Source organism: Opisthocomus hoazin, chromosome W, assembly GCF_030867145.1.
Source record: "Opisthocomus hoazin isolate bOpiHoa1 chromosome W, bOpiHoa1.hap1, whole genome shotgun sequence".
Lineage (NCBI taxonomy): Eukaryota > Metazoa > Chordata > Aves > Opisthocomiformes > Opisthocomidae > Opisthocomus > Opisthocomus hoazin.
In genome coordinates, this window is record NC_134453.1 from 46,957,374 (window position 1) to 46,972,080 (window position 14,707).

The following is a 14,707-nucleotide window of genomic DNA, read 5'->3' on the forward strand; positions in this document are numbered from 1 at the left end:
GGGGCGCAGGTGGTGTTTTCCTCCATCCCATCAGTGACAGGGAACAGCACTAAAAGGGGCAGGAAAACTCACCTGGTTAACAGGTGGCTCAGGGACTGGTGCCATTGGTCAAATTTTGGCTTCTTTGATCATGGGGAGGTGTACACAGCACCGGGCCTGCTGGCGACAGGTGGAAATCAGCTGTCTCAAAGGGGAAAAAGGATTCTTGGCCACGAGCTGGCGGGGCTCATTGAGAGGGCTTTAAACTAGGTTCGAAGGGGGAAGGGGACATCGCCCAGCTCACTAGGGATGAGCATAGGCTTGGAGTGCCAAGGCCAGGGGTGAGATTGACAGCCCAGCTCAAGTGTGTTTACACCAATGCACGTAGCATGGGCAATAAACAGGAGGAGCTGGAAGCCATTGTACAGCAGGACGGCTACGACTTGGTCGCCATCACAGAAACGTGGTGGGACAACTTGCATGACTGGCATGCTGTCATGGATGGCTACAGACTCTTTAGGAAAGACAGGCCAACAAGGAGAGGTGGGGGAGTTGCTCTATATGTGAGGGAGCAACTGGAATGCATTGAGCTTGGCCCGGGGGCAAATGAGGAACAAGTTGAAAGCTTGTGGGTTAGAATTAAGGGACAGGCTCATACAGGTGACATTACAGTGGGTGTATACTACAGGCCACCTGACCAGGAGGAGGAGGTTGATGAGGCCTTCTACAGGCAGCTGCAAGCAGCCTCACAGTCACAGGCCCTGGTTCTCATGGGGGACTTCAACCACCCTGACATCAGCTGGGAAGACCATACAGCTAGGCAGGCGCAATCCAGGAGGTTCCTACAGAGCATCGATGATAACTTTCTGATGCAAGTGGTGGAGGAACCAACAAGGAAAGGCGCGCTGCTGGACCTCGTGTTAACAAACAAGGAGGGACTGGTGGAGGATGTGAAGGTTGGAGGTAGACTCGGCTGCAGTGACCATGAAATGGTCGAGTTCAGGATCCTGCGTGGAGGAAGCAGGGCGATAAGCAGGATCAAAACCTTGGACCTCAGGAGGGCTGACTTTGGCCTCTTCAAGGAGCTACTGGGAGGAATCCCGTGGGCCAGGGCTCTCGAAGGCAGGGGGGTCCATGAGTGCTGGTCGCTCTTTAAACAACACTTCTTCCATGCACAGGAGCAATGCATCCCCCTGAGAAAGAAATCGAGCAAAGGAGGCAGGAGACCTGCATGGTTAAACAAGGAGCTTCTAGCAGAGATCAGGCAGAAGAGAAAGGTCCATGGAATGTGGAAAGAGGGACAGGCCACTTGGGAAGAGTACAGAAACGTGGTGAGAGCATGCAGGGATGCGACGAGGAAGGCCAAGGCTCACCTGGAATTGAAGCTGGCAAGGGATGTCAAAAATAACAAGAGGGGCTTCTTCAGCTACATCAGCAGCAAAAGGAAGGCTAGGGACAATGTGGGGCCGCTGCTGAATGAGGCGGGTGTCCTGGTGACGGAGGATGCGGAGAAGGCAGAGCTACTGAATGCCTTCTTTGCTTCAGTCTTCAGTGCTAAGACTGGCCCTCAGGAATCACAGAATCACAGAATAGTAGGGGTTGGAAGGGACCTCTGTGGGTCATCTAGTCCAACCCCCCCGCCGAAGCAGGGTCACCTACAGCAGGCTGCACAGGACCTTGTCCAGGCGGGTCTTGAATATCTCCAGAGAAGGAGACTCCACAACCTCCCTGGGCAGCCTGTTCCAGTGCTCCGTCACCCTCAGAGGGAAGAAGTTCCTCCTCATGTTCAGACGGAACTTCCTGTGCCTCAGTTTGTGCCCATTGCCCCTTGTCCTGTCACTGGGCACCACTGAAAAGAGCTTGGCCCCATCCTCCTGACACCCACCCTTCAGATATTTGTAGGCATTTATTAGATCCCCTCGCAGCCTTCTCTTCTTCAGGCTGAACAAGCCCAGCTCCCCCAACCTCCCCCCGCAGGGGAGACGCTCCAGTCCCCCCACCACCCCCGCAGCCCTCCGCTGGACTCTCTCCAGTAGCTCTTCATCCTTCTTGAACTGGGGAGCCCAGAACTGGACACAGTACTCCAGATGAGGCCTCACCAGGGCAGTGTAGAGGGGAAGGAGAACCTCCCTCGTCCTGCTGGCCACACTCTTCTTGATGCACCCCAGGATCCCATTGGCCTTCTTGGCAGCCAGGGCACACTGCTGGCTCATAGTTAACCTGTCGTCCACCAGGACACCCAGGTCCCTCTCCGCAGAGCTGCTCTCCAGCAGGTCCACCCCAAGCCTGTACTGGTGCATGAGGTTGTTCCTCCCCAGGTGCAGGACCCTGCAATTGCCTTTGTTGAACCTCATCAGGTTCCTCTCTGCCCAGCTTTCCAGCCTATCCAGGTCACGCTGAATGGCAGCACAGCCTTCTGGTGTATCTACCACAGCTCCCAGTTTGGTGTCGTCAGCAAACTTGCTGAGGGTACATTCTAACTCTTCATCCAGGTCGTTGATGAGGAAGTTAAACAAGGCTGGGCCCAGTACTGACCCCTGGGGGACACCACTTGTTACCAGCCTCCAACTAGACTCAGGGCCGCTGATGACAACCCTCTGAGTTCTGCCATTCAGCCAGTTCTCAATCCACTTCACCGACCACTCATCCAGCCCACACTTCCTCAGCTTCCCTAGGAGGATATCATGGGAGACTGTGTCGAAAGCCTTGCTGAAGTCAAGGTAGACAACATCCACGGCTCTCCCTTCGTCTACCCAGCCAGTCATGTCATCGTAGAAAGCTATCAGATTGGTCAAGCATGATTTCCCCTTGGTGAATCCATGCTGACTACTCCTGATAACCTTCTTTTCCTCCACTTGCTTCATGATGGCCTCCAGGATAAGCTGCTCCATCACCTTTCCCGGGATGGAGGTGAGGCTGACCGGCCTGTAGTTCCCTGGGTCCTCCTTCTTGCCCTTTTTGAAGATTGGAGTGACATTGGCCTTTCTCCAGTCCTCGGGCACCTCTCCTGTCCTCCAGGACCTCTCAAAGATGATGGAGAGTGGCTCAGCAATGACATCCGCCAGCTCCCTCAGCATTCGTGGGTGCATTCCATCGGGGCCCATGGATTTGTGGGCATCCAGATCACTTAAGCGATCCCTCACACAGTCCTCCTCGACCAAGGGAAAGTCGTCCTCTTTGTAGGCTTCTTCTCTTACCTCCGGGGCCTGGGATTCCTGAGGGCCAGTCTTAGCACTGAAGACTGAAGCAAAGAAGGCATTCAGTAGCTCTGCCTTCTCCGCATCCTCCGTCACCAGGACACCCGCCTCATTCAGCAGCGGCCCCACATTGTCCCTAGCCTTCCTTTTGCTGCTGATGTAGCTGAAGAAGCCCCTCTTGTTGTTTTTGACATCCCTTGCCAGCTTCAATTCCAGGTGAGCCTTGGCCTTCCTCGTCGCATCCCTGCATGCTCTCACCACGTTTCTGTACTCTTCCCAAGTGGCCTGTCCCTCTTTCCACATTCCATGGACCTTTCTCTTCTGCCTGACCTCTGCTAGAAGCTCCTTGTTTAACCATGCAGGTCTCCTGCCTCCTTTGCTAGATTTCTTTCTCAGGGGGATGCATTGCTCCTGTGCATGGAAGAAGTGTTGTTTAAAGAGCGACCAGCACTCATAGACCCCCCTGCCTTCGAGAGCCCTGGCCCACGGGATTCCTCCCAGTAGCTCCTTGAAGAGGCCAAAGTCAGCCCTCCTGAGGTCCAGGGTTTTGATCCTGCTTATCGCCCTGCTTCCTCCACGCAGGATCCTGAACTCAACCATTTCATGGTCACTGCAGCCGAGTCTACCTTCGACCTTCATTCTCCACCAGTCCCTCCTTGTTTGTTAACACGAGGTCCAGCAGCGCGCCTTTCCTTGTTGGTTCCTCCATCACTTGCATCAGAAAGTTATCATCGATGCTCTGTAGGAACCTCCTGGATTGCGCCTGCCTAGCTGTATGGTCTTCCCAGCTGATGTCAGGGTGGTTGAAATCCCCCATGAGAACCAGGGCCTGTGACTGTGAGGCTGCTTGCAGCTGCCTGTAGAAGGCCTCATCAACTTCCTCCTCCTGGTCAGGTGGCCTGTAGTATACACCCACCATAATGTCACCCTCATGATCCTGTCCCTTAATTCTAACCCACAAGCTTTCAACTTGTTCCTCATTTGCCCCCGGGCCAAGCTCAATGCATTCCAGTTGCTCCCTCACATACAGAGCAACTCCTCCACCTCTCCTTGTTGGCCTTTCTTTCCTAAAGAGTCTGTAGCCATCCATGACAGCATGCCAGTCATGCGAGTTGTCCCACCACGTTTCTGTGATGGCGACCAAGTCGTAGCCGTCCTGCTGTACAATGGCTTCCAGCTCCTCCTGTTTATTGCCCATGCTACGTGCATTGGTGTAAACACACTTAAGCTGGGCTGTCAATCTCACCCCTGGCCTTGGCACTCCAAGCCTAGGCTCATCCCTAGTGAGCTGGGCAATATCCCCTTCCCCCTTCGAACCTAGTTTAAAGCCTTCTCAATGAGCCCCGCCAGCTCGTGGCCAAGAATTCTTTTTCCCCTTTGTGATAGCTGAGTTCCACTTGTCACCAGCAGGCCCGGTGCTGTGTACAGCTCCCTGTGATCAAAGAAGCCAAAATTTGACCGATGGCACCAGTCCCTGAGCCACCTGTTAACCAGGTGAGTTTTCCTGCTCCTTTCAGTGCTGTTCCCTGCCACTGATGGGATGGAGGAAAACACCACCTGCACCCCTGATCCCTCAACCAATCGCCCCAGTGCCCTGAAGTCCCTTTTGATGGCCTTGGGACTTCTTTCTGCGATCTCATCCCCGCCAACCTGCATTACCAAGAGGGGGTAATAATCAGAAGGCCGCACCAGACCAGGGAGCTTCTTAGCAACATCCCTAACCCGGGCCCCAGGGAGGCAGCAGACTTCCCTGTGGGATGGGTCCGGTCGGCAGATCGGGCCCTCTGTTCCCCTCAGAAGGGAATCACCTATGACAATGACCCTCCTTTTTTTTTTAGTTGAGGCAGTCGTAATTCTTGGGGCTGTCTGACTCGTTCTACGCAACCCCCTGGATGGAGCTTCACCTTCACCCACTTCCTCTGCGGCCGGTCCCTCACATTCCAGAGCCCCATACCTGTTGCTTAAGGGCAACTGGGCAGGTGAGGGAGGCCGGGAGGGGATTCGCTTGCCCCCCCGAGCATGGACCCATTTCCATTCCCCCCATCTCTTAGGTCCCCTCTTTCTGCTCGGTGGCAAGAGGGTAGGGGGTTCTCTGCTTCTCGTGGAGCTGCCTCCTGCTGCCTCGGCCTCAGGGAGGGCAGGGTGCGGCCCCACCAGTCGATCTCCCTCTCACACTCCCAGATGCTCCTCAGCCTCTCCACGTCCTCCTTCAGCTCTGCCACCAGGCTGAGCAGGTCATTCACCTGCTCGCACCGAACACAGCCGTTGTCTCTGCTGTCCGCCGGTACGAGCGCCAGGCTCAGAGACCTGGACAGCTGCGTTCTTGCGCGGGGCCTCCGTCTTGGTCCCCACACTCTTTCGAGCAAGAGCTTTACCACGGGTGGTAACCAGGGCTAGAATATCTCCTGGAAGAGCGATGCCCACTACTTGAGTTGCTAGGAGGGGCGGCTGCACCCGGCCTGTCGCCTTCCCCACTCGCCCTGCCTGCGCCAACTGCTGCGCCGCTCCCCAGCTGCCGCGCCGCCTCTGTTTACCGGCTCTGCTCGCCCGCGCTCCCTGGGAGCTGCTCTTATCCGTGAGGGGGTTTGGCCGCTGTCACACTCGGCTCCGCCCCCGCTGAGTCAGAGCTGCCGCTCCTCGGCACCTCCCGCTTTCCCGCTGGGGGGGGGGGGGCTGGGGTCTCCTCTCTCTCTCCCGGCGCTTTTTGCCGCCTCGCCGCTGCGGTTTTGCCACCGGAGAAAGGGTCCCTCGGCGCGAGCCTCTGCTCCAGAACCCTTCACCTTCAGTAGCTTCGCCGAAAATAAGAGGTGCCAATAGACATGTACAAAGGACATTAATATATATATATTAAAAAAAAAAAGGAAAATGATAAGCACTTCTCAGAAATGTAATGATTATGTACGTTAACATGGCATAAATATCTAGCAGTAGTGACTTTTTGGTACGCACATTTGGGTAGAACTATCCCCTGTGCGTCCAGTACTGCAGTAAAGAATGCCTGCTTTCTAAAACTCCAAAATTAAATTTTAGAGAGTGAATTATTTTGGCGCTTTCCAGTAACAGATTTTGACACCCCAGATGGGACCCTGCTCCTGAACCTCAATGATTCGAGGGATCGCAGGACCTCCAGCCGGCACCGAGGGATTCTCGGGGAGAACCTCCGATCCCTGGACTGTTCTTAGCAAGGACCATTAATAAGGTAAAGATTTTTTTCTAGTATTATTTCTTGTTGCCTGCCTGTTAGTCGTAGTGAAAGCTTCACAGCATTGGGCTATATCCCTGGGGAGAAGGGAAAGTGCCCTTCCTAAAACAGAACTGAAAAGAAAGTACTCTTCCTGAAACCGAGGCTCGGGAATTTGTCTGTTAAATGTTGAGTATTATTGTAAGTCTCTGTCTATTTGTCATATTTGGATTTATGTTGAAAACTTGGTGTGCGTATGCGGTCGCGACTATGATTGTGTGGTTTTCTGGTTTTGTTGTCATAGTGTTTGTATTTCTGTGATCTGATGGATTTATTTGGTTTCTGTGATCGAACGGATTTGTCTGGACTAAGTAACTGCTTTTGTGTCTTCTGGTTTGGTAAGTTCTGCAGGTATTGACTATTTCTGGTTTTTGACTTTGGATTGTTGTATGGGGATTCTGATTTCTCAGGGCTGCGGAAGCATTTGATGCAGCAGGGAATAGATGTGGTGAAGTTTGCAGATTTATGCTTTTATGTACATGGATTTTAGCTTATATAGTTAGTGAGTCACTTTTAGACACATTTATCTTAGCCTAGGTGATTAATATGAATATCCAATACTAACTGTTATGGATGTTTGTATGTGTGATGAATATACCTATAACCCAAGTGCAAATTTACTGAGCTCATATCATTGATCCACCATTATTTTGACTCCTGACATGGTGGGATGCATCCCCTCCAATTGGCAGTAATGATATGTTGTGGTCAGGCGGTGCTTGGGTCCCACCATCCACACAGAAAGAAAATTGGATGCAAGTAAATCAATCTACACCCATATGTTAGGTAACAGATTTGCCATCAATATGTACCATCTTCTTTACACCCGGCAGGTTACGGTATGCACTTCACATCTATATGTCTTTTCATTAGCATTTGTGTTCTTATGTCTGTTTTTAGTATTGTAGTTTGTGTGGGCCTCTGAAAAGGTTGTAGCAAGCTGAAGGCCGAATTATGTCAGCTCTTGTCATCAACAGCGTCTGGCTAAACAAAAAAGGGGGAGATGTGGGAAACCATATAACTTGAGACAGAACAGCACTGTCTCATGACCCTGAAGGATCATCGCATCCTGTGCCTCCCTTCTCTGTTCTCAGGAGATAAGCTGTTTTCACACATCCAGCTGCAAATATCCTGGAAAACAGCAACCGTGAACTGGCATTCGCAAAGCCACGAATCCAAAGCTGATTGGCTCTAGTAACTATTGTATTAGTATATAAGGTATTCACTTGAGCAATAAAATGATTCTGATCGAGCACAAGATTGGGGTCTGTGAAGTCATTCACCACAGTAAAACAACAGGGTGCCTTGTGGTGTGTTCCGTCTCTCTTGAGCAAGGGCATGCTTTTTCCTAATGGGTGAGATACTGGTCCATACAGGTGGGGAGTAGGACCTATCCAATTTTTTCAAACAGTTTTTCAAACAGGTTCTCGGATTTTTTGGACAGCCTTTCCACAGCCGTTATGCAGGCCCGTAGGGAAGAAGAGATATTGTCTTTGTAATGCCGGAGTTGGCCAGCCACTTCATTCACCATTGGTGCATCTTCTTTCCAGCCGATTACTGCCAATGAGTTGGCATACGATGGTGGTGCACTGTGTTCAAACTTCCGCCACATGGGTCGTACGCATTGGATTTCATCTGGATCTGTGGGTGGCTGCGGGTTGTCCAAGTCATAATAAATCAGCTCCTGCACAGCTAATTCCCTCAGGTGCTGGATACCTCTCTCCATGGTGGTCCACTTGCGTGGGGGGCACATAATATCTTCCTTGAAGAGGTACCTGTTCTTCACAGCTGACTGGAGTCGCCTCCACAGGCTGAGGACTTGTGTCCTTTTTCCAATCGCCTTGTCAATGCCCCCTTCCCTAGACAGGCATCCCAGCTGCTTGGCTTCCCTTCTCTCTAATTCCAATCTACTGGCCCTATTATCCCAGCACTGGAGTAGCCAGGTAGCAATGTTCTCACCTTCATGATGGCTGAAACCTTTTTGCATATTTCACAGTTCACCCAGAGGTAAGGATTGGGTGGTTACCTCTGGTTCTTCCTCCTGTTCTCCTGATGACCTTGGTTCATCTTGACTCCTGATAACCTTTTTCTCCACTTGCTTGATGATGACCTCTAGAATGAATTGCTCCATCATCGTTCCTGGGATGGAGGTAAGGCTGACCGGCCTGTAGTTCCCTGGGTCCTCCTTCTTGCCCTTTTTGAAGACTCACGTGACACTGGCTTTTCTCCAATCCTCGGGCACCTCTCCTGTCCTCCAGGACCTCTCAAAGATGATGGAGAGTGGCTCAGCAATGACATCCGCCAGCTCCCTCAGCACTCGTGGGTGCATTCCATCGGGACCCATGGATTTGTGGGCATCCAGATTGCTTAAATGTTCTCTCACACAGTCCTCCTCGACCAAGGGAAAGTCTTCTTCTCTGAAGGCTTCCTCTCTTACCTCCAGGGTCTGGGATTCCTGAGGGCCTGCCTTGGCACTGAAGACTGAAGCAAAGAAGGCATTCAGTAGCTCTGCCTTCTCTGCGTCCTCCGTTACCAGGACACCCGCCTCATTCAGCAGCGGCCCCACATTTTCCCTAGCCTTCCTTTTGCTGCTGATGTAGTTGAAGAAGCCCTTCTTGTTATTTTTGACATCCCTTGCCAGATTCAATTCCAGGTGGACCTTGGCCTTCCTTGTTGCATCCCTGCATTCTTTGACAGCATTCCTGTAGTCTTCCCAAGTGGCCTGCCCCTCTTTCCACATTCCATGGACCTTTCTCTTCCACCTGAGCTCCACTAGAAGCTCCTTGCTCATCCATGCGGGTCTCCTGCCTCCTTTGCTAAATTTCTTTCTCAGGGGGATGCACTGATCCTGAGCATGGAGGAAGTGATGTTTAAAGAGCGACCAGCACTCATGGACCCCCCTGCCTTCGAGAGCCCTGGTCCACGGGATTCCTCCCAGTAGCTCCTTGAAGAGGCCAAAGTTAGCTCTCATGAAGTCCAAGGTTTTGATCCTGCTTATCGCCCTGCTTCCTCCACGCAGGATCCTGAACTCGACCATTTCATGGTCACTGCAGCTGAGTCTACCTCCAGCCTTCACATCCTCAACCAGTCCCTCTTTGTTCGTTCAAAAGCCAACACCAATGTTTGACATATACAGCAAAAATGAGAGCATGATGAATCAGTATCGTGACCCGCAACTGTGAACAGATATAAATCTCTTAATACACTCTGGTGAGATCTGCTGTTATCTCAACCCTTCGAGCCCCACGTTGGGCACCAAAAAAGGACTGTCGTAGTTTAACCTGGCAGCTGGCAACTAAGCACTAGGCACTCGCTCACCCCTCCCCTTATCCCCAGCGGGATGGGGAGAAGTGGACAAAAGGTAAAACTCATGGTTGAGATAAAGACAGTTTAATAAGACAACAAATTAAATACTACTACTAATACTACTACTTATGATAATAATGATGATAATAAGAATGATAATAAGGAATATGCAAAACAAACTATATACAATACAATTTTCCTCACCATCCGATGACTGATTCACAGCCAGTCCCTGAGCAACTATTGCAGAACCTGGAAAATCGCAAATTTCACGAAACTCCTGAAAAAGACTGAACTCCTGGAAAAGTTCAAAATCCCATACAACAGAGGATTTAAACTCACGGAAACAAGAAAGCAAAAGATTCCTACCCCCCAGCCAACCCCTGTTCATAAACTGAGCATGACATCCATGGTATGGATTATTTCCCTTGGCCAGCTTGGCTATCTGTCTGGCTGTGCTCCCTCCCAGCTCCTGCACACCTGCTCGTTAACTGAATATGAGGAAACTGGAAAAAAGTCCTTTATTTCATAGCAACAACTGAAAACATCAGAGTTAACATTCTTTTTGTTTGGCCTGGATAAATGCCAGGTGCCCACCAAAACCGCTCTATCACTCCCCCTCCTCAGCTGGACAGGGGAGAGGAAATATAATGAAAGGCTTGTGGGTCAAGATAAGGACAGGGAGATATCACTCACCAATTACTGTCACGGACAAAACAGACTGAACTTGGGGAGAAAAGGAAGTTTAATTTATCACCAATCAAATCAGAGTAGGACAATGAGAAATAAAACTAGATCTTAAAGCACCTTCCCCCCACCCCTCCCTTCTTCCTGGGCTCAACTTCACTCCCGATTTTTCTACCTCTTCCCCCCAAGTGGCACAGGGGGACGGGGAATGGGGTTACAGTCAGTTCATCACACGTTGTCTCTGCCGCTCCTTCCTCCTCAGGGGGAGGACTCCTCACACACTTGTCCTGCTCCAACGTGAAGTCCCTGTCATGGGAGACAGTTCTCCACAAACTTCTCCAACTTGAGTCCTTCCCACAGGCTGCAGCTCTTCACGAACTGCTCCAGCATGGGTCCCTTCCGTGGGGTGCAGTCCTTCAGGAACAGGCTGCCCCAGCGTGGGTGCCCCAAGGGGTCACAAGCCCTGCCAGCAAACCTGCTCCACTATGGGCTCCTCTCTGTCCATGGGTCCGCAGGTCCTGGCAGGAGCCTGCTCCAGCATGGGCTCCCCATGGGGTCACAGCCTCCTTCAGGCATCCACCTGCTCTGACGTGGGATCCCTTCCACAGGCTGCAGGGGGATATCTGCTCCACTGTTAACCTTCATGGGCTGCAGGGGGACAGCCTGCCTCACCATGGTCTTCATCACAAACTGCAGGGGAAAAACCCTCTGCTCCGGCGCCTGGAGCACCTCCTCTCCCTCCTTCTTCACTGACCTTGGTGTCTGTAGAGCTGTTTCTCTCACATAGTCTCACTCTTCTCTCTTGACTGCCGTTTTCACTGTAGGCTTTTTCCCCCCCCCCCCCCCTCTTCTTAAATATGTTATCACAGAGGTGCTACCACTGCTGCTGATTGGCTTGGCCTTGGCCAGTGGCGGGTCCATCAGAGCCAGCTGGCACTGGCTTTATCAGATATGGGGGAAGCTTCTTGCAGCTTCTCACAGAAGTCACCCCTATAGCCCCCCTGCTACCAAAATCTTGCCACGCAAACCCATAACACATTCTTCTCGTACTGAATCCAAAACACAGCAGCTACTGAGAGGAAAATTAACCATATCCCAGCTGAAACCGGGACATCACCACAGAAAAAAATCAATGTCTGGGATGTTGAGTGTAGCTGGGGTCGAATCTGTGGATCATCCATGCAAGGTAATTACTTGCCACTAAAATGTCTGCCCTGTACAGTGAACAAGGAAAGGTAAAGAGGCAATATATAATGGTGTTTTTGAGGGGTCCCAATAAGGCTCTTTAATGGCCTGAAGGCTGTGTGTGGAGGGAATAACAAACCATATAATTTTATCTGCGCATATATGTCTGTAGCAACAAGCTATGTAGGACAGCTAAAGTTGACACTTCGCAAAACATTTCTGCAAGCAGAAAAAGCCTTCAAACTATGGTTTTGCTCACTGTTTAGAATTGCTCCAAATGTTATTTATTCATAAAACCTATGTGAAAGTAAACAGCACTGTTCTTAAGAATGAGGATATTTAGAGCACATGAATTGCCTAATTCAGTGGCAGCTGTACAGTACCTAAGAATTATAAAATTAAGACTTTGTGCAATATTCCCATAATTTTATTCTTATTGATGAATCTTAACGTCTCAGGACAAATTCTCCATACTTTATAAAACCTTTACTGTTACCTAACACGGTCCTAGAAAAGGTATTGTTTCAAGCACAGCCTGCTAAGTTCTCTAAACTCTGCAAATTCCCACCTTTTTACCCAAGAGCTGTAAATTGATGGTTTTCAGCTTGGAAAGCTGCCTAGATTATATTCTACTCTAATATGCTCACAGTTTCTGTCAAGTCAGGAGAAGAGGAAAAGAGAGAAATAAATCAGTGTAAGTAAAAGATGTAATTTAGTTCCTTCTTTTTGCCAGAAAGCTTTGCTGAAATGGAATGGCAGAGGGGTCTGTCAAGAAAACAAGATTCTCATCAGAGATGCCACTTTTTGTTTTGTTTGTGCAGAAATTGTAAAAACTCAGGCTTAAGTGTAAGTCCTGGGAAATGAATTCACCCTAGGTACTGATAATTATACAAGTATACAGATCAACTTTACGCTGAGTTCAAGAGGGTTTAGTGAGCTACAGGGGAAACGTACAGCTCTTATCTGTTTGAGATTCTTATATTACAGTATTTTGGGGATAAGAATCTTTCTAGCATATTCAAGCAACTTGAGCAGCTCGTATTGTATAAATCATACACGATACAGGATCACAGAGCAGGAAAAATAACCCATCCGGGATCATGAAATACTCCAATCAACATTTAGCTCGTATGTTACAGCACCTAAGTCATTCAGTGGATGATTTGTCATCATTTGTTTTCTTTCGCGCATCTTTTCTGTCAAGACCCACTTAAGGGAATTAGCTGTGTTTATTCTAGAATGGAAAAGCATTTCCAGTGATGGTGAGAGGAAATGAGTTACAGTCCTGAGCAACTTTCCCTGCACTGAGCCCAACATTCCAGACTAATCTGCACTTTCACTTCAAAGTGCTGAGGGACAGACATATCTTCTGTTTAACATGTGTTTAGTGCCCTGTCTCTAATGCCAGAAATACAGTGAGGAAAAGTCAGGGCAGGTGTCTGAGTGACCTTCTGCAGACTCCCAGAGGTATCACTATCCAGGCTCCAGCAGACAGAGGTGAGGCACGAGCTATGTATATATATCATGAGGAATGAGACATTTGCAGTAAGGGTAAGCAGGACCATTTATACCCCTCACATTAGGTTGCCAAGGAAATCTGTGTTTTTATTAAAAGACAGCTTTCTAGCAAGGAGACTGATTGGGATTTGTTAGTAGCATTAATTGTATTGAGTGCTAAGCAATGACAGTGCTGAAATACTAAATACAGCACTGGAAAAAGGAAACCTTGCTGCATAGTAGCAGTGGGATGGGAGGAAAAGAGGAAGAGATGGCTGTTAACAGAACACCAGGAACCTACACCAAATGATCATCATTATACAGGCTTGTACTTGAATAAATTCTGTTCTTCCTTTACAGACTGAAATAACAGACTATGCTGAACTTCTCTAACGAGTTTCATAGGCTACCAACCATTACAGTGGGTAAGCGAGGTAAACCAGCATGTCAGAAAAAGGAAGAGCAGCAGTCACAGGGTATACTGCTAATAAAGTTGTTTTCCTGGATGTTAATGCCTTTATGCTGTTTCTTGTAACTCTGACACTACTGAGGTCAGTGGGAATTGTGCCATGACTTTACTAGCATTAGAGAAACTGAATTTTCTTCTGCCTGAAGAAGGATAAGAAATGACCTTTGGAACACAGCAGTATCTGGAAAAGCAGAGTCTGCATATCAAATGCCTAACTGAATTCATTTCAAAGCTAATCTAAAGACATCCATTGATGGGAGTTATATGAGATTATATGGGTGCAAGCCTGAGAAAATGGAAAATATTTGAATAAATGGGCTCTGTTAATATGCAGATGCTGTGGACATGATAGGTCTAAGGAAGAAATCAGGGTCAGTGAATTAATGGTGAGTATCCATGGACCAGTGTAATTTTCTACAGTGCTCTAGATAATGTTTTGACTTTGTAGATCCCCAACTAGTGAGGAATGTATTAATTTGTTCCTCCTGCTGTGCATTTCCTTCTGGAGATTCACTTTTACAGTGTTCAGTGCCATAGGATCTTCATAGGTTCCCTATCTCCTAGATCCCAAACACTAATCTTTCTGGGTTCTACTGTGCTAACTCCTTAAGTGCCTCCAGAACTCACTTTGGGATTGAGAACAATACAATGGAGAGATATAAAATGCATTAGTCTAGTGATAACACTCAGCATCAGCCTATGTCTTAATGTGGGTGTCAGTGACAAGCTTAGGGACTTTCTGAGAAGCAACCCCATGCCCATGTTGGGATCTAAAGATTTTTGCAACTATGGAGAGCAATGCAAAGTGGCAATAAACTCTTATGTGCAGGAGTTGCAAAGTAGGCAATCAGTCTAAGCAACCCTCAGAAATTCAATCAACACTGAGTTCTGCAGCATTGAAACAAGTGAGGATGAATGCTACAGAGCTGATTTAAGCACTGTTGAATGACACACATTATGCTGTTTCCAGCATAGTGTTGTGGCACGGGCTCTAGGACTCGAACCATAACAGTCAACTTAATTAGCAGAGAATCTGGATTATATAGACAGCACTCGGTTATGATTAGTCACTATAGATAAACACTCTATACAGCACTCAGTTATGATTGGTCACAATGCATAAAACATCTATCAATAAAACACCCG